Source organism: Protopterus annectens, chromosome 4.part1 (genome assembly GCF_019279795.1).
Source record: "Protopterus annectens isolate FY-2018-M chromosome 4.part1, PAN1.0, whole genome shotgun sequence".
NCBI classification, from domain to species: domain Eukaryota; kingdom Metazoa; phylum Chordata; order Ceratodontiformes; family Protopteridae; genus Protopterus; species Protopterus annectens.
Window position 1 is genome coordinate 369,886,212 of NC_056734.1, and position 21,654 is coordinate 369,907,865.

General features: G+C 42.4%; 1 protein-coding gene across 1 annotated transcript in view; it reads left to right on the forward strand.

The window, feature by feature from the left end:
- The window catches only part of ABCF3 (ATP binding cassette subfamily F member 3), a 1,867,236-nt gene that overhangs the window by 484,664 nt on the left and 1,360,918 nt on the right, over window positions 1-21,654 (forward strand). The gene's annotated exons all lie outside the window — the stretch shown is intronic.

Here is a 21,654-nt window from a genome sequence, read left to right on the forward strand (position 1 = left end):
GCCCATTGATTTACCAGTCCTTTTTCCAAATTTCTCTGACAAAGGTGAATACCAGTTGCACATGCTTGGATGTACATAGGCAGCTACACTTTTATTTAGACAGAACTAAATCTTTCCGGAAGTCAGACCAGCTGTTCATAGCTTTTTCAGGCCCCAGATTGGGCAAAGCTGTTTCACAAGTCACCTTGTCAAAATGGTTAAGAGATTGCATAACCTTTATCTATCAACTGAAAAAAATTAACTTTGCCTTCTAGAGTCGAGGCTCATTCCACCAGGTCAGTGTCCACTTTGGTGGCTGTTCATTCCAGAGCTTCTATGGATGACATCTGCGCAGCGGCCACTTGGGCAACCACCCATACCTTTATCACTGGTTGCAAATTGGATATGCCCTCCAGGGGACGAGCATCTTTCGGCTCAATGGTGGTCAGGAATATCCTTCCATAGGGCCACCCAGGTCACAAGTAGCTTGGGATTCAGTCCTGTCAGTAAGAAATGAGTGAAGATTTGCAACATCAGATAAAGAAGTTATGTCTTACCATAGCGTTCCATCTGTGTTGTAGATCTTCATTCTTTCCTTATGTTTTGCCCTCCTTCCCCCTACCTAAAGACTCCTCGGGATCCTTTTTTCCCATCTTGTAGGGGTTTTGTATGGATCCCTTGAATTGAGAGGTTTGGCCCTTTTTTCCTTTGGAAAGCATGGTGGCCTAGTGGAGGAGTCTGTGCTCCTGGGCGCTATGTGCACAGTTTGGGAGATTTATTCCTGATGCTGCATAGGCAGAATTCATCTGTTCCCTTGTGTCTGGAGGATCTTTGGCACTCGTGGAGTTGTGGACAGTCCACTGTGTCATGTCTCCTTGGAATTGCTTCCTGTGGCTGGAGGCCCAGTGTACAGGTTGGCCTCAGAGGTTGGTGTTGGGTCTGTGTTCGCAGTTCCCAACATGGCTTCACCATGACCTCCAGTTTTTATCTCTCTAGAGCTACGGCCCGGGATCTAATCTGCCCTTTTCTCTTAATGGCACTGGACTTGATACAGTGAGAATGAGCTCTCTCTTTATTCTCTCTATCTCTCTTTCCTTTTGTTTTCCAGAAGGTTTTTTCCCTTCAGAGTGCATGGACAGAGAACAGCATTCCGGCTCTTCCATTGAGGGTGAGGGATTCCCCAGTTCCTTCGTGGTGGTGTTCTCTCACTGTTGCCTCCTGTGGAATGCATCAGTTTCACTAGATTTTGCTGCAGTGATCGCTCTTGCATTGGGAGTGTGTTGACTGACCCCCACTTGCGCCCCCCCCCCCAAATGCATTTGGAGCTTTGTTTTTTTTCTTCCTTTGGTACCACACAGGTTCCCCATGAATACTCTTGTGCTGATTTGTTTACTGCACGCATGCTTCTTAAGGCCGTAGAAGGTTGTGGAATGAGAGTGTCCATACTGTTATGAGTTCTGGCCTATGGAGGATCCCAGTTACGTTCCAAGCAGCTGATCCAAGTCCCTCCTTGCGAGACATGCATACACACAGCAGCACTGTCTCATGGATCCCCACACTCCCTTACCTCCTCCTGGTTAATATTCATTAAACAGTGTTTTTTGGTACTTCCTTCGACTAACCAGTTGGCCCTGACCCCACCGCTTCCCAGACGTTCAGGCACGATGATGCGATTTTTCCACTAAATCCTTGACGTGTCATTGTTTAATGTCCCCCTTGATGACTCTTTCTTTGGAACATCACTGATTGGGCCTGCTTACCTACACTAAGACAAAGGAGCAAGACCATGAATGCCACCGGAATTAAAATCTGTCTACTTCCACTCATGTATTTATACCAGCACAGCTGTACAATATGTATCTAGAACAAATAGTCCACAAACAAAAAGCTGCTGCATAATCCTTTTTTGATCTCATCAACGCCCTTGTGCACCTCACAGGCTGCCCTCCTCCTAAAAATGTTGAGGGTCATGCTTACCCCATCTAGACACATGGGCTAATTTCACAAACACTTCTACATTGTCAAAATATTTTGCTGCATCTTTCTCCCTTTTCTTCAAAAATCTGTTTTTTCTTCAAAAAAAAAAGAAAAAGAGACAGATGTGGGACCTGAGTCCTATATAATTCGTTTAAATCTCTTTATAGCCTATTTAAATTCTGGATGCTTCACAATGCAGTCCATCCCATCTCCTTTCTGCATACCTTAACCAAAATGTCCCTTATACGTCTAAGATGTACAGTACCACATTAAAATGGTGGGTGTTCTTGGTCATTCAGTAGGTACATTATCTATTCAATTTATCTCCCTCGTCTGTACCATGGCCCCCAGGAACTTGACTTTATGACAAGCATGCGAGTTGGCTCAAATGGTACTAAAATGCTACTACTGTGATCATATACTAATAATTACCTTTCCACTTCTGTGACTAGATATCTACGTCCATTAAACAACACTTTGTACATTCCCATCATTTAGACTTTTTAGCAAAAACTTGTTTCAGGTGATTCATTTCTATATACTTAAGATACGTTGGTCTATCTCTTATTGGACTTATCTTTCTTCTCTACTTGCATCTGCTCTGGCAGACGTTATATTTGTTAGAGTTCCCAACCTCAGGATGTATGGTAGGTCAAACCATTATCATTATCTCCGCTATTAACCACAGTTCTTCAAATACTCCTCCTATGGTAAGGATGCATACGAAGTGAAGGATGGCCCCATCCTTATGTTCCCCCAGGGAATCTATAGGGCTTGTCACCCCAGTCATTACAGCGGTTCTAACATTACAAACCATGGTATATTTGCAGAACATAGTTTTTTTTTTTTTTTTTTTTTACCTCCAGTGAGATTATGGTTCAGCTTGATCTTGATCTCTTTCCTACATGTCTTTTCCCTTCTACCATTGGTCCATATTTCTACACTTATCCATCAGTTCAGGACCTCTGTTAACACCCTAGGCACCTTTTGGTCCCCTTTTGAAATAGCATTCAAGTTTCATGTAGTCCAAATCAGGTGCTCTTTCTTTTCCTTCAGAGATCTGGCACTTTTGTTTCCACATGCTTTTAATTAGAAGCATGGCCGATGATTATAAGATAGTCCAACCTCTCAAACCATGAAGCCCCTTGATGTAGTGAACAATGTCAAAAAAAAAAAAAAAAGTGAGGATTTTCACAACTTCAAACGTTTTATGCCAGACTACCTATGTAGTCTATTACAAAGTCAGGATATTCCGCTGGACCAATCCTTTCTTTATACCCATAATGGCCACAGAGGCGATCAATTATCAGGCCATATAATTGCCAGATGTTTCTTCTGTGATCACCTTTCGTATTTGCTTTCTCTTTTTCCTGACTGGTTGAAATTGAACTCTTTTTACAATCCTTTCTACCTGATCTCTACCTACTTCATCAGCTTTTTTTCCTTGTGTGATACTTGTCCTAAGGTCTCATCCTTAAACAGTCTTTTGTGAAGCTTTACAGTTTGGGCATAGTCTCCAGAAGCAGTCCTCCCTTTGGTGCAACAGTGCTCTGACATCTCCTTCCTTTAAATTCATGGCTTCCTCCTTTTCCTTATTCAGAGTCTTTGATAATATTTATTTTACAGTCACTGACTCAATAAATCATACTTTTGTCACATTACTGTTTCCAGAAGCAGACCTTCTTTTGGTTCAACAGTGCTCGGACATAACTTTCTTTGAGGGCATCCCAAGAATTATGTAGCTGGGGGACTCTACCCATCAGTGAGGAAGAATGACAGGGACAACAGATTTAGGAGTTATATACTTACCATAACTAGGCATCTGTGTTGGCCATCTTCATTCTTCCTCACCTTCCCTCCCAGCCATCCCCTGGTCTTATCCTTTCCAAAAGGATTTTGGATGTTACAGGAGCTCTTTAGTTCTAGATTTGAGTTGCAATTCTTTCTCCTGTCTAATCGGTAGATATAGGCAGCAAACTCGATCTGAGGAGTTTAGAGGTAGAATAGGGAATTATGGGAAGAGTAAGGAGCTCGAGATTAGGATCTAAAGTCTGGAAAATGCAGCAGAGTCAGATCCAAGAACCAGATCCGTAACTCATCAGTGAGGAAAATGAAGATGGACAACACAGATACTGAGTTATGGTAAGTACATAACTCCTAATTTTCAAGCTTAGGTCACTAGGCTATCTTATACTAATTGTAATCTTTGAGTGGTCCGAAAAAAACTGTAGGTTCTGTACAGTACTTTATCTCTATGTTTAGGAATATTTCTGATATCAGAAAACTCTAATCTAGACCACGATTTGTAACATTGGTGGTAGTTTGAGAATTTTATTGTAGATGGTCATTCTAGTAGCAATGCGGGTCAAATAAGTTAAAATCTGTTTTTTAGATCATTTATCACTGTGGAGCCCTGGGTGTTAAAATTTTTGCTTTTACTTCTGTCTGTTTAGGGGTTAATTATTGCATTCCAGTCATGTCCTGTTGTATAGTAGTAGTTTGGAAATAGAGTTAGGATGTTATGAGTTTCCATGATAAAATTATGTTTCGTACATGGACTATACAGGCTCAAGAAAAGAAGTGGTTTCAGTAGACTAGAGCTTTTAATTGAAAAATAGCAACATCTTCTGTTTATGTCAAAGTCATGATGTGTAGGTGTCTCTTTGAATGACTTTTTGATTAAAATTGCAACCCCCCCCCTTACTGTTTGTTTCATTACCTGACACTGTTATTTTTATCCATTTTTTCTCCATCCCCTAGATTTAATAAAATCCATGTAGGCATAATGTAGAGCCTACATGGAATGTTGTTGAAGAAACTGCTTGAAACCACCACGATGTAATCCAAAAAGCATTTATTGTAAAATAAAACAGGAACAAGCGCTTTCACACAAACAAGTTGTGCTTCATCAGGTTACAATCACATAAAGAAATCCATTCACTTTTATAGAGGCCCCTTGTCATAATTAACAGATTAATCAGTTCAATTAGAATCAGTTAACACACTAGGTTCATTAACAAAAATAGAAATTTAAATAGAGTATAAAATAGCAGAATTCTATCCATCTACATAGCATTGAGTTAAATGATCATTGCATAAAAACTATAAGTATTTCTTTTTGGACATAATATTAATTCTTTATCTTTGTGTAGATATTATATTAATTAATAAAGTGCATGAAGTTGTTTCAATTAACGGTATCCCGTCTCCATAGATCAACTCAGGAAGCCATGCCCATATCTAGACAAGAAAGCATTCTGAAGTGTAACTTCATTTAGGCTAATAATTAGTAGTCCTGGTTTACTTTTTAAAAAGACAGGTTGCCATCATCCATTTTATTTTTATTTTTATATTTTACTTTTACTTTCTTACTATTTTCAATATATAGAATATTTAGTTCCCAGATTATATTAATTAATAAGGTGCATGAAGTTGTTTCAATTATCGGTATCTCGTCTCCATAAATCAGCTCAGGAAGCCATGCCCATATTTAGAGAGGAAAGCAATCTAAAGTGTAGCTTCATTAAAGCTACTAATTAATAATCCTAGTTTGCTTTTTTAAAAAGACAGGTTTCCATCACCCGTTATTGTTTTTGTTTTTATTTTTACTTTTACTTCTTTACTATTTTCAATGTATAGAATATTTAGTTCCCAGAACAGTTAGATCAAATAATACTTAAAAAGTCTCAAAAGTTACTATAGAAAATTATATCAAATCAATGTATTAGGAAGTTAAATTAGATCATACCATACACAATGCTCATTATTAAGACAGACCTAGTGGTCAGATAGAATAATATTTACATCATTTAAAATCGCACTCGCGAAAAGAAAAAGAGAAAGAAAAAGTGTACCATACATAGCAGCTAACCAAGCAATATACTTAAAATTATTATATGCTGCCATGCTCGCCAACACAGAGAATAATATAGCCACTAAAACCATGACTAAAGCGAGTAGCAAATATATTCTATATTAGATAGTCAAAACACATTCAGTGTTCAAAAGTATATAAAAATACCTGAAAAACACATAAAAAGATCCTGATATATAATACCATTTAAATAAGATGTAGATCCATAGATAGAAACAAATGCTATAAATAAAAACAGACAGGCGTAATGTGCAATGTAAAATGCCGCTCAATAGACATAGGAGCAGGATAGGCATTCAGTTACGATATAATCTCAGTGACAGTTGTTAAGTACTGGTCTGTGAGATAGCGTTTTATATTTAAACTAAACATAATTAAATTTATTCAATTCAAGTCTCATGATGAGACTCATGGCAAAAAATTCACACACTCAATAGAGTCTAATCAAAACATAAAAAATATATAAAAAACATATATATAAAAAGTATATCTAAATCACACTTATCAAAGTTAATTTAATGATTTATTATATAGAAAATTATATAAAATAATTACTGACAACAAAATAGACTATATTTACAATGTTGAAATGGATTACATAGACAGTAAAATAGAAATATAGATTTACAAATTTTTATATATATATATGTAGATTTTATGGATTATTTACATAATAAAAATAGCAGGATACATCAAAAGACCTCTTTATTTTTATTTGCATTTTTAACTCGGACCTATTAGGGCTGGTCGAATATTAACTGTAGAGTTGAGACCTGGCGGTAAGTGAGCTCTAAGTCTCAATATCCATTTTAGCTCAAAGCCCTCTAGAGTATTTAGGTTATCACCTTCCCTTATGTTGAAATCCACCACCTGTAAAACCTGGAACACAAAACTGTGTTGTGGGTGGGTACTACAGTGTAGAGCTAAGGCATTACAAACATTGCATTTTCTAATATTATATATATGATCATAGATTCGATCTTTTAGTCTCCTTGAAGTTAGACCCACATAATAGGCATCACAAAGGGTACAGGTGGCAAGGTATATTACATTTCTAGTATTACAATCCGCATAGTGCATTGGTACTATGTTCCTAGTCATATTTGGAGGTGTAAAACCATTATTTCTAGATATGTATTTACAATAAGAACATTTAGTACATTGGAAGGTGCCTGTTTTTATCAAAGATCTGATATCAGTAGATATGTTGGTTAGCTTTTCCTTGCATAATAGTCTTTTCAAGTTCATGCAATTCATATATCTAAAGTGCGGTTTATTGCTCACAATTTCTGAAATAGATGTATCTGACAGTAAAATTTTCCAATTTCCCCTAATTATATCAGTCAAATACTGTATATCATTAGTATATTTAATGTCATAAGATATATTATTAGACATATTCTTAGTAAATCTATCATAGGGTGTGTGCTTTCTTGTGTAGAACCTAGTGCTATTAAGTACTGGTTCATTTATCTCATTGATCATTTTAACAGGATAACCCCTTTCCACAAAAAGTTTCCTTTGGATATCCATTGTGTGTAGTGAATCAAATCTATCACTACAGATTCTATCAATTCTCCCCATTTGGTTTCTTACTATGTTGGAAAATATATGCCGTGGGTGTAGACTATCATAATGGAGGATCCCATTCCTCCAACAGGATTTCCTGTAAAGTGTTGTTGATAGTCTGCATAAGTTGTCCTTCTTAATAGTAATGTCTAGAAAATTTATATAGTGATAAGAAAAATCATAGCTAAACCTAAAGAAAGGGGTAACACTATTCATATAGTCAATGAAAGAAATAAGACCTTCTATATCGCTATTCCATATGATCAGTATATCGTCTACAAAACGTCTGTATAATATGACGTTTGCAAATCTCAAATCATTAAATAAGTATTCCCTTTCCCACTCCAATACGACAAGGTTGGCATATGCATTAGCACAGGGGGTTCCCATGGCAACCCCCCATGTTTGTGCATATGCCACATTGTCGTAAAGGAAGACATTATTTTTCAAGACCAAATCCAAAAGACAACATATGTTCATAACATCACCATTGGGAATCTTAAGTTGTGTCATGTGACTTCTTATTGCATCTAAACCATAGTCATGAGGTATCTTTGTAAATAAACTTTCAATATCTAAAGTCACCAAAATGGTACTATTAGTTATTTCCTTAATTAATGTATCTGACTTTAGATCATCCAAAAGTTTATATGAATCCAAGAGAATAGTAGGGACCTGCTTTACAAGGGCTCCTAGTTTATCCTGTATATATAATGATGCATTATACGTGACCCAATGGTCACCTGACACTATAGGTCTCAATGGTGGTGGGTATACCTGTTTGTGTAGTTTCGGAAGTCCCTTGATGATGGGTGTTAAAATTTTTGCTTTTACTTCTGTCTGTTTAGGGGTTAATTATTGCATTCCAGTCATGTCCTGTTGTATAGTAGTAGTTTGGAAATAGAGTTAGGATGTTATGAGTTTCCATGATAAAATTATGTTGTTTCGTACATGGACTATACAGGCTCAAGAAAAGAAGTGGTTTCAGTAGACTAGAGCTTTTAATTGAAAAATAGCAACATCTTCTGTTTATGTCAAAGTCATGATGTGTAGGTGTCTCTTTGAATGACTTTTTGATTAAAATTGCAACCCCCCCCTTACTGTTTGTTTCATTACCTGACACTGTTATTTTTATCCATTTTTTCTCCATCCCCTAGATTTAATAAAATCCATGTAGGCATAATGTAGAGCCTACATGGAATGTTACCATGTCCCCTTATACACAGTTCCCTCTCAGCACGCCATGCATATTAATCATAGCTCGTTGCTGAGGGAGAGCCATGGAATGCGGTTATTGAATCAGTGTAGGGATTGTAGTGGTAACTGACTCCGCAGATGAGTAAGACACACTCAGCACTGTTAGTAGTAGTCCCGATGTTAATTTAATTTATTTATTTATTGTTTTAAAAAGCATGTTTGTGCAGTGCAGAGTGCAGCAGTGCCAAGCTGCGCTAAGATACCAGACATCTAAAAATAGAAACTGGATGCATTTAATTATTTATCTAAAGGTCATATGTAAGCATAGGTGAGCAGGTTTGCGCAGCCTGGTACTCAGTACTGCTTAAAGGTAGCTCAGGTATATATAAAAGTATATCAAAATTCCACATAGCTAAATGGGTAGAGTTACGGCCTTGTGCAAAAGGTGCAGGGTTTGAGAACACAGAAGGGCAAGTAAGCATTTATTTTTTAAATACCAGTTATGCAAATTATTTTTAAGTACTGGCCTGCTGCGCTCAGCTAAGCACTGCATAAACAAAATAATGGCTGATAATGTTTATGCAGTGCTTGGCACAGCTTGTCTGGTTTGCACACTGGTAAGCAATGCCAGGCATTCTGAGTGTTAGAGTTTTTGCACTGCTCAGCTGCTCTGGTTTGCACGGTGCTAAGTGACACATTTTTAAATGCTGCCCAAAGGTGTGTAAGGATGGGAAAACAGGCTATATTAAGCCTAATAGGTGGGAATACAGCATAATCCATTGGAGATCCATCTCTGAAGGATACCATAGCAGGCATTGGAGATTGGGTGTAGCATTGGGGCTTTCAGGAGTCCAAGGTCATGGTCAGACTCCTTGTCAAAAACCAAGATGACCAGCTGATGCAGGAAGGTTACCATGGCTCGGAGTGTAAGGCTGAGGCCTGGGACCGGCTGGCAAGGAACCTCATCAGTGCATCTGGCATCCCCTGCACAAGTGAGCGGTGTCTTCACCACCATGACTATCTGAAAAAACGGAAGGAGGCTCTCTTGGACATGTGGGTCCACGAATTCTGGGCAGGGAATGTCCTACATGTATGTAAGTACTTATCTTTTTATCTCTGTTTTACCAATATCTAATATTGAGTGTTTGCTAAACTGGTATGCATAATGGTGTGCTTCTCTCTCAACAGCTGCAGAAAAGAGGGCTGCAACATTGAGACACATGCCGGGCGCTTGGCCAGGTTGTGCCATGTGTATGGTGAGTATAGATGTATTTTGTTATTTACAGTCAAGCAAGAAAGAGTAAAGCATTAACTGTGATTAGGTATATACAGTAAAGATTGTATTGCAGTGAATGTGGACTTCACCTGTACTGCAAGAAGTGCATACTGCAAACTGTAGTGCCATAAGCAGGGAAAGGTAAAGCATTAACTGTAGTAAAGTGTATGCAATAAAGTTTGTAGTGCAGTAACTGTAGAATTACAACTGTATTGCAACACCTGCATAATGACAACTGTTGTGCAATAAAAACTCAGAACTGTACCAGTAACTGCATGAAAGTATTTCTAATAAAGTGTGTTGTGCAGTAAGTGTGGAATTGGGGCTGTTTTGCAAGAAATCAAGTCATACCTGTTTGGCATTAAAAACCTGAAATCATATCAGTACCTGCATGAAGGTGTATCTGATGGTCTGTTGTGCAGTACGTGTAGAGTCAGAACTGTTTTGTAAGAAATGAAGTATGATGATTGTTCTGCAATGACATATGAACCAATTGGAAGAACACCAAGGTAAATTGCTTACATCAGGATTGCCTTGTTTTCACTAGTGCATGTCAGCTGCATGCTTCCAGGCTGAGAGGTACGGTGCTGCAGTCAGGTATAACAGTGTAATAGTTGTAGACTGCAAATAACCCATAATCATATATTGTTTGTTGACTTCACAGATATTTCAACACACTAACAGTATATTCTGTACACCTGCATACTATTTAGTAATGTATAGGTTACCTAGTCTCTCTGTCGTACTTGAATTTCATGCATGTGTGTTCAGTGGTCACTGCAGTGTATTATAAAACTCTACTACTATTACTAGGTCATATATTGATGCCAGGTGAGCTCTAGGCAAATATCAGTCAGTCAGCAATCAGCAGTGACTCAGTAGCTCAGTTTGTTAAATGCTCTTTATGAAGTACATTTTGCCACACACAAACCATGGTTTGAGTCCAGTGCTATGTAGCCCTAAATATTACAGTATCTGTCACTTAATATTTACAGAAGTTCTCTCCACAGGAACTACAGGTGAATGGGTGAGGTAGGTCATATCATAAGTAAATATTTGTGCGTTTAGATGTCACAGACTGTTAACAATCATTACCAGGAATGTGAAAATACAGCATAAAATAAAGAAAATAAGTATAATACAATAAATTAAAATGTATAATAATTTTTATGGCTATATGCTTGGAGTGTCTGTTACAGGTCGCTGCAGTCAATTAATACATTTGATGCAGATGTCCTCTGCAGTCACTGCTGTTGGGTTCTGTTCCCATGCCTGCCATGCAAGGCATAATAATTGATCTGATGATTATTTTCATGTTTCACTGGTTGAAATCATCACATTTGGGTTATCCCTGCCAGGGTAGTCCTCGGCCGATCCGAATATCAGAGGCTTAGTATTTCTGCGTCTGTTGCTGTTGCTTCAGGACTGATGTTGGGTCATCAGTAGTATAAAGTAAGGCAGCCGACGCCATTACATCAGTCTTTCTTGCCGTGGAGCCCGAAGCAGAAGCAGTTAGCACGAGTGTCCATCGGCCGCTACCTGAGTTTTGTTTTCCAAATTATAGCTGAGGTCTTCTAAAGCTAAGTATCCATTGGGGTTCCTTTTCTCTTGCACTAACCGATGTCAGAAAAAGTTAACAATTGTCTCGCCTGTGGAAAGTAAATGCCACACTGAGACTTTCATTCTTACTGCGTCACTTGCTTAGGCCCAGACCACGACGTCCCACGCTATCGCTTCTGTGCTTTGTTCAATGCTAGAACTATATGTCAGACATTGTAGCTAGATACTTTCGCTTACAGGCCTCAAATTTCGATATGGCTTCGGTAAGCCATCCAACAGCAGATCTTCCAAAAAAAGTAAAGATAAAGACAGAGACCGCACAGGTCCAAACCTACCTACGATGCTTCCGTTAAGCTAGTCGTCAGTTCCCCGGTCCTCAGTGAGATGCTTTCGTAGCCCCTGATGCCCGCTTCTTTGGATTCACAGGCTGCTACCGAGAACCTTTTGGAGTCCAGTATGCCGCAAAACTCTTCTTCAATTAAGGATCCCCTCCAAGCACTGGTTCTTTCCTGCTCCCACCAGGTCATTTCAGCCCAGACCCCATGGAATCAGACCCCACAGACAGCAGCCACAGGGAATGCAGAGATCTAAGCAATGGACTACCTCCACTTCTAAACCAGGGAGTTCTAAGCCACCCCTTATGGTAAGAACTTGCAGTGACTCTCCTCCCCCACCCCCTTACTCTGCCCACCTCCACTTACCCTTAGGAGGAAAACTATCCTTTCATGCAAACACCTGGGCCACCATTACCAACGACCGCTGAATTCTCAACATAGTGTTCCAGGGATACAAATTTTCTTTCCACAATCTCCCATCTCCAAAAGGCTTCCCAGATCTACCTCAACACCAGCGGGCAGAGGTGCAAAAGCAAGTTCTTTCCCTGCTCTCCATGAAGGGCAGTGGAGCACGTTCCTACAGAACAGAAAGGCCAAGGGTTGTACTCCAGACTTTTTCTGGTACCCAGGAAAGAGGGCACCTGCCCCCCCCCCCATCCTCGATCTGTCCATTCTAAACCCCTTCCTGGTGATCCCAAAATTCAGAATGCTCACCCTACAGCAGCTGCTACCCATGCTTTCCAAGGATGCTTGGCTAGCCCCACTAGACCTAAAGGAGGCCTACCTGCACGTTCCTATCAGGAAATCATGCAGGAAATATCTCCATTTCAGGGCAGGATCTCAGCACTTTCAGTTCTTTGCACTTCCCTTTGGCTTATGTACTGCTCCCAGAGTTTTCACAAAATGTCTGGCTCCGGCCATTGCCTTTTGAAGGCAAAGGAATATCAAGATTTACCCATATTTAGATGACTGCCCAATTCAGGCAGACACCCAGGAAAAGCTCCTCAAGCACCTGATCTCTGTAAAGTCCCTACTAACCTCACTGGGGTACACAGTCAGCAAAAAGAAATCCAAACAGGTACCCACCCAAAGGATTGTATTCCTGGGAGCAAGCCTGGACACAGCATCCCAGATAGCATTCCTTACACCAGAAAAGCAAACCTTCCTGACAGCCTACTTCTCTCAACTAGCCACTAGACCCCAACTATCTGCAAGGAAAATCCTGCAAGCTCTGGGGTTCATGGCATCTTGCATTCTACTCATTTCATATGACAAACTGCATATGAGGAAACTTCAGTGGTATCTAAAAAGCCTTTGGTGTCACAGTCAAGACCTGGAAACTCTTATACCTATAATACCTTGCCTCAGAAAAGATTTTCTGTGGTGGGCAACAGCATTCTCCCTCAACAAAGGACTACCTTTCTCACCACCCCACGCCACCCAAACCCTCACCACAGATGCATCAGATTATGCCTGGGGTGCACACCTGGATGGCAGATGAATACATGGCCAGTGGAGCCCACAGCAAATCCACCTGCACATCAGCCAAAAAGAGATGATAGCTGCCCAGCACGCCTTGATAGCTTTCAAGCTCCTTCTCGCCCCAGGAGCTTTCCTGATCAAAACAGACAACACAGTTGTAATGTGGTACATCAACAAGCAGGGAGGGACTCAGTCCTACCCACTATGCAGGCTGGCCATGACCCTTTGGCACACAGCCTCTGCCATGCAACTCCACCTGTTAGCACAATTTCTGCCGGGTTCTCTCAACTCTCTGGCGGACCACTTAAGCAGAAATCTTCTGGACCCACACGAGTGGCTGCTCAACAGAAGAACCTTCACCCTAATAACTCAGAAATGGTGCACCACAGAGGTCAACCTCTTTGCCTCTCACACCAACCATCAGCTCAGTAAGTTCTGCACCAGGGAGCATCACAGCATGACTTAGAAAGTGGATGCCCTGTCCTTCCCCTGGGTCAGTCTGTCAGTGTATACCTTTCCTCCACTACCTCTCATCCCCAGGGTACTGCTCAAAGTAAAGGAGGAAAAAACAAGGACAATTCTTTTAGCACCAGACTGGCCTCGCCAGCACTGGTACCCCTTGCTGTGCAGCCTGTCCCTTCTGCCACCTTGGCATCTCCCTTAGATTTCAAACCTCCTGACCCAGAGGGAAGGGGAGTTCATGCATCACTAATTGCAGACACTCACTTTGGCAGCTTGGCTTATTCCCTAACCCCCGATCTATCTGCCAACCTCAGCAAACAAGTTCTAGATGTTATACGTAAGGCCAGACACCCTAGCACTAGGAAGTCTTATCCTGGCAAATCGAAAAGGTTCTGCAACTGGATTCAGGCTAAGGGAGCCAATACAGCACAGCCCTCCATCCCTCCTTGTCATCCTGGATTACTTAGCTGTCCTGCTACACAATGGACTCTCCTTTTCCTCTATTAAAATTCATGCCACTGCTCATTTTCCCATTGAGTAGCCTTTGTTTCACACAACCTCTGATCAAACTGTTCCTAAGAGGGGCTAGCAATTTGAGGCCACCCAGAAGAGCACCAACCCCAGCTTGGGATCTTAACTTTGTGTTGGAAAAGCTCCCCCTCCCCCCTTTGAACCTGCCCCTTCAGCAGAGCCAAACATTTTTCTCCTGGAAGACAGCTGTCCTTCTGACCATCACTTCAGCCAGAAAGGTCTCTGAGCTACAAGCACTCATGGCTGTGGAACCCTTCATCATCTTCCATGCTGACAGGGTATCCCTTAGGACTAACCCATCCTTCATGCCTAAGGTGGTGTCCAGTGTAGCTCTCAACCAATCCATTCATTTGCCCACCTTTTTCCCTAACCCACAGAACAAGGGGGAAAGGATCCTGCACTCTTTAGATGTGCACAGGCAGCTCAGATTCTCTCTAGACAGGACTAAATCTTTCAGAAAGTCTGATCAATTGCTGGTTAGCTTTTCTGCAGGGGCAGTGGGCAAAGCCATCTCCAAACAAACCATATCCAAATGGATAGCACACTGCATCCATGTCTGCTACAAACAACATGGAAAGCCTCCCCCCAAGAGGGGGTCAGGACTCACTCCACCAGAGTAGCCTCCACCTCTGCAGCTTTCCTCAGAGGAGTCCCCACCAGGGACATCCTGGAGGCTGCCACCTGGACATCTGTTCACACCTTCAAACATTGCCACCTGCCTATCTTCTCCAAATCCAGTGCAGGGTTTTTCTGTGCAGTATTGCAAGGCATCCTAGCCAGCCCCTAGTATCCTTGACTGCCTCCACCCTTTTCCTCAGCTTTGGGAATTAACCCAAATGTGATGACTGCAATAGTGAAACACGAAGAACATAGTACAGTTGTGTACACTTACCATAAATGTAGATGTTCGAGTGTATTCACTGTTGCAGTCTTGGTTTCCCTCCCTCCATCCCCCTCTTCTTTCTTCTCTTTCCTTATAAGGAAGATATTGGTGTTTACTTTCTACTGGTGGGGTTCTTCCACCAGAACCTGGCTCCCACTTGGGGGCTCCCGAGAGGTTACGGCAAGAAAAACTGATGTAATGGCATTGGCTACCTTACTTTTATACTACTGACGACTTGACATCAGTCCTGAAGCGACAGCAACCGATGCAGAAGTACTAAGCCTCTGGTATTCGGGTCGGCCGAGGGCTACCCTGGCAGGGATAACCCAAATGTGATGATTGCGATAGTGAATACACTCGAACATCTACATTTATGGTAAGTGTACACAACTGTACTTTAATCTTCATTCCTTCATTACTGATGGGTATTTGTTCTGTCTTCGTAACCAAGTCAGCCATTATAACAAGCGCACACCAGCCAAAAAACTCTCGAGCTAAGCTTAGCCGTAGGGCCCCTCTCTCGATCACCCAGATTTCATTTGCCATGTAGAGTATCAAGGCGAGTCATGGCCAGTTCTCAAGCTAAGTGGTTGAGAATTTAGATTTCAAACTGGATAATTTTTCTCTTCCTTTGAGATTTTCTACCTTATTTGTAATCATTTATAGTTTGCTTACTGTTGCTATCTGTTGAGTGACTCTATTTATTTACCAAATTTTTGGTATTTCTTTGTACCATTGCTGGTTCAGGCCTCCCTTACTTTTGTGGTAATCTTTAATACCATTGCTGGTATTCCACCCCCCCCCCCTCTCTTTTCCTTTCTTTACCTGTTTGGTATTTTTTCATTACCATTGTTGGTAATTTAAAAAAAAAAAAATCAGTCCTTTCTTTTCTTGACTGTGTGTGCGTGTGGGTGTGCCTGCTTTGTATACCGTTGATGTTCTTCGTGTTTCACTGTTGCAGTCATCACCTGTGGTTTATCCCTGCTGTGGTAGCCCTCGGCCGGCCTGAACACCAGAGTCAATGTTTTTCTGTGTCGGCTGATGTCGCTTGTGATTGATGTCAGGTCGTCAGTGCTATAAAGCAAGGCAGCCAATGCCATTACATCAGTCTTTCTTGCCGTGGAGCCCATAGCAGAAGCAGTTTGCAAGTCTACCAGTTGGTCGCTACCAGAGCTCAAATTACAGCTGAAAACATCTAACGCTAAGTTACCTCATTGGGGACCCTTTTTTCTTGCACTAACTGATGTCCGAAAAAGTTAACAATTGTCTTGCTTGTGGAAAGCCGATCACACACCAAGACTTCTATTATTACTGCATCACTTGTTTAGGCCCAGAGCATGACGTTCCCCCTTTGCCTGGTTTTGTGCCCTCTTTAACGTGAAAACCATTCGTTGTAGAGCTCTTATTGTAGACAGGTATTTTCATTTTTCATCTTCGCACTCCACAATGGCGTCCGTCAGCCAGCTATCTGTGTGCATTCCGAAAAAAGTAGCGATAAAGATAGAGACAGATCACACAAGACCAAGCTTTCCGACAACGCTTCTGGTAAGCAGGTCGTCCCTTCTCTGGAATTCAATGAGGTGCTTTTACAGCCCTTGATGCCCAATACGGTATCTACGCAGGTCTCTACCAAGACCCTTTCGGAGTCCAGTATACCGCTGAAATCTTCTTTGTCTTCTGAGCCTTTGGTTGTCTCTGCCTCAGTTAGGTCCGAAGCCGCGATGCAGGCACCAGCTTCCGAGGAGGCCTTTCACACTACTGATTCTAGACAAAAAAGACTTCCTCTCATCCAACTACCGTTTCTGTCAGACCGATGGATACTCTTAGGCTTAGAAGCCAGGCCACTCCTAGAAAATTTACCTCTAGTCACCATCTTACTCCTGCTCCACCACCCCAAACTCAAATGCTTAAGATGACAGAGTATCATTTCCCTTATCAGGGTTAGTCAGGCCACAACTTTTAATAGGAAAAGAGACCCTTCTCCTGAAATAATGACAAAGCAGGATTCTGAGGAATCTGATTATTCAGATTTTGAAGAGGAACAGCAGCCTCTTACTGCATATGAAGATTTAGATGCAGAGGAATCCATTCCTTCTGCCTCCCCACCAGAAGACCTTTCCTTTGAGGAAACCCTTTACACCCACAGGGAACATTTCTACTGGGAATCTCAGGACTTCCCTCATTCTAAGAAGAGACTAAGAGAGTTTCTAGACCTGCTCCAGTGCAGACCTCTGGCCATTCCCCCTATCTTAGAAGTGGTGGAAGTTGTTTTCCATGAATCCAGCCTAGCCCCTGATGCCCTCCCACCTGTTCCCAGTAAACCTGACCGGTATTAGAGTACCGGATTCTCAAAAATACCTGTACAGAAATCCTGCTGCAGACCCGGAGAGCATTACACAGGGACTTAAAGGAGCTAAGGCTAGTTCTAGTAAAATCCTGTTCCTTCTGACAAGGAATCCAGAGCACTGGATAGATGGGGTAAAAAAGTATACACCTCTGCAGCCTTAGCTGTCAAAGCACTCAACTGTCAGTTCTATATGTTAAAATATCAGCAACACACTTTGGAACTATTAAAGCAAAAGATTTCTACCTTTCCTGACTGTGCCAATTCAAAAGAGTTAGCAGATTTACAGGACTCTACTTGTCAAGTGGCCAAACACTCTCTGCACTCTGGATGTTACGCACTAGAAGCCTCAAGCAGGGCACAGTATCATGATCTGTCATTAGGAGACATGCATGTTTGAAGGAATAACCTCTCCCTGATCATGTCAAGTCTAAATTAATTGATGCACCATTGGATAAGGACCGCTTGTTTGGAGTAAAAGCAGAAGAGGTGCTTAAAAAGATGGAAGACAAAGCAAAATCTATGCAAAGAGTAAAAGATTTCTTTCAGGTTCAACCTCCTAGGTTCAGCAGGAATTTCCCTTATAAGCAACGGTCCTTTCCTGCACTAATAGACAGGGGCAAGGTAAGCCCTGCAGGGACAGACCACCCAGGCCCCCTGTCCCAGGGACAGCAGAGAGCTAAACAGTGGACCTCTTCTGCCCCAAAGGCAGGGAGTTCTAAGCCATCCATCTATAGCAAAAACTCTCAAGGACTCCCTCTCCCCCCTCTGCCCTCCTTTCACTCACCAAAAGCTAGGAGGAAGGCTCTCTCTCTGCAAAGAAAATGGGCTTTCTGCAACAAAAGACCAGTGGGTCTTAAAGGTCATTTTCAGGGATACCAATTATCTTTCAACGAACTCCCAATTCCAAGAGGGTACCCAGATTTGCCTCCAAATCAGTGGGCAGAGGCATTGAAACAAATCCAAACTCTCATATCCCAGAGGGCAGTAGAACCTGATGTCCTTAAAGAATGCAACTGCAGTCCTGACATATGGGTTGTCCTGCCTCAGGCAGCCCTTCGGTCAGCCAGATTCCAAAGTCTGGGTCCAGTGTCGGCCGATGTCGCTCGCTCCCCGACGTCAGCACGGCTGGAGTATAAAGGCATCCGCCGATGCCATCTTCTTCAGTCTTTCTTGCCGCGCGGTGCCCGAAGCAGAAGCAGTTCGCAAGTGCCGGTCGGTCAGCTCCTGTGTTTTACAGTTAACGAAGTCATCTAAAAGCTAAGTACCCCGTTGGGGAACATTTTTTCTTGCCTCAGCCGATGTCAGAACAAATTGAAAAAGTTAATAATTGTTTGCCTTGTGGTAAACAAATACCTCATAAGGACTTCCATTCTTACTGCGTCCCTTGCTTGGGCCCAGACCACGATGTCTCGGCCTGTGCTGCCTGTGCCCGCTTTAATAAGCGCACTCTAAGGCGCCGGGCAGAGTTTGCCGAAGATTTTTTCGGAGAACCCTACGCTTACATCATGCCGTCGGAACAACCGACAGCACAAGTTACCAAAAAACGAAAGGACTGGGACCGACATCCTCGGCCCGCGTCTTGCATTGATGCAACTCCTAAGCTCTCCGCGAGTGCTTCGGTCCCTACGGAAGCGGTAATTCATCCGCTCCAGACCGACGACACCGCGTTAACTCGTTCTTCGGTCTCGGAGCCTACACCGGTTCCGGTGATTGATTTTCCTCCCGAAACCGAAGTTCTGGAATTACCCGACACCATCCCTGTGGACATGGTTACCCCTGCACGTGGGGCAGCCAGGCCGCCTGTATCTATGTCCATCAAGGCCTTTGCACGTGCTAAGGCCTCCAGCCAGGCCAAGGCCCATCCTAAACCTTCTTCTCAGGCCCCTTCTTCTGATAGACAGATCATGTCTCTTGCTGCAGATCTTATCTCTCTTATCAGGGCGTCTCAGCCCCACCCAGACAGAGGTTCTCAGCCACCTGCTGACAAAAGGCCCAGAACTGAGCAGGCGGACAACCTCTCTTCAGATGAAGCTTCTGGGGATTCTGAGCATTCAGACACACAAGAAGAATCCTTCCAGGCCTATGAGGACTCTGATGCTGAGGAATCAATTCCCTCTGCCTCTCCTCCAGAGGATTTTTCCTTTGGTGAAGTCCTTCACTCCATGAGGGAACATTTCAAGTGGCAGGGCCAGGAATTTTCTGATTCTAGGAAAAGGCTACGTACCTTCCTTAAATTACCCCAGCACAGACCTTTAGCTATACCGCCAGTTTTGGATGTCCTGGATGATGTATTCTCGGACTCCAGTGCTTCCCCTGATTCTCTCCCTCCTGCCCCTGTTAAGCCAGACAAGATATTACAGGGTCCCTGACACTCACAAGCATCTCTTTAAGGCCCATTCTGTGGATTTAGAAACTATTTCACAGGGCCCCAAAGGAGTGGCTGCCTCCTCAGCCAAAAACCCTCTGCCCGCTGACAGGGAAGCAAGGTCCCTGGAGAGATGGGGTAAAAAAGTTTATACCTCTTCCACCCTTGCCATGAGGTCACTTAACTGCCTTTTTCATATGTTTCAGTACCAGGATTTTTTGCTGGATGATTTGCAGAAAAAGCTAGCCACTCCTGAGCCTATAGATAGAAAGGCATTGCAGGATTTGGTTCATAATACACAGCAGGTTAGCAATCATTTTCTACAGTGTGGTTATGATGCACTGTAGGCTTCATGTAGGGCAGCTATGACAGGGGCTGTTATCCGTAGACATGCTTGGTTAAAAGAACAGCCACTGCCGGATCATGTTAAAGTAAAGCTCATGGACGCACCTCTGGATAAACAGAAGCTTTTTGGTGCTAATGCTCAGGATGTGTTGAAGTCTATTGAGGAGAAAGCAAAATCAGTACAGACAGTAAAGGATTTTCTCCAGGTTCAGCCACCTAGATTCAGCAGAAATTGGCCTTCAAAGAATTGGTCCTTTCCAGACTCTGACAAGTCTCAAAGGGGAAAGAACAGGTGTGCACGAGGTAGAGGGCAATACCGAGGTTCCTACCGGGGCCGCCAGTGGCAACCACAAAATCAGAGAAGTGGCACAGGTAGTTCACTTGCACCACAGGGACAATCTCAATGACTTACCTTTCACTCCGCCTACCATGGCTCAAAGAGAAGCACCTTTAGGCGGAAAATTATCTCTATTCTCAAACAACTGGCATATTATGACAAAGGACAATTGGATTCTGGACATAGTAGACAGAGGATACAGGTTCCACTTCCATACCTTACCTACAGGACAAGGCATGCCAAACCTGCCACCAAATCAAAGGGCAGAGGCGCTCATGGAAATCTCAAAGCTGTTACAAATAAAAGCAATAGAGAAGGTTCCTCCTCAGGAACAAGGCCAGAGATTCTACTCAAGACTGTTCCTTGTTCCATGAAAAGAAAAACAATGGAGGCCTATACTGGACTTGTCCGTTCTAAACACTTTTCTCATTGTGCCAAAATTCAAGATGCTGACGTTACAGCAACTTCTTCCCATGCTGGGCAAGGGGTCTTGGCTGGTTACTCTGGACCTCAAGGAGGCAAACCTGCATGTCCCGATCAGACACAGTTGCAGAAGATACCTCAGATTTCTTGCAGGAACAGAGCACTATCAATTCTCAGCATTGCCATTTGGCTTATCTACTGCACCCAGAGTATTCACAAAATGCCTGGCATCAGTAGTGGCACACTGCAGACTCCAGGTGATTCAAATATACCCTTACCTGGACGACTGCCTTATACAAGCAGACAGCAAACAAACCTTGATAAAACACTTGGATTATGTCATTCAATTGCTACAGGCTTTGGGATACACAGTCAACATGCCAAAATCAAGACTACTGCCATCCCAAGAGATTACCTTTCTAGGAGCAAAACTGGACACACAGCTACAAATGGCTTTTCTCACAGAGGAGAAACAAGAGCATTTGACAGACTACTTCAAAAGCCTAGTAAAACTAACCCACTTGTCCGCAAGGAAGACCCTGCAGGTCCTGGGGTTCATGGCATCTTGCATTCTGCTAATTCCTCTGGCAAGACTACACATGAGAAAGCTACAATGGTACCTAAAAAGCTTGTGGTCTCAGCACAGCCACAGCCTAGAAGACATAATACCACTCATACCATGCCTGCAAAGGGAATTTTTGTGGTGGGCTCA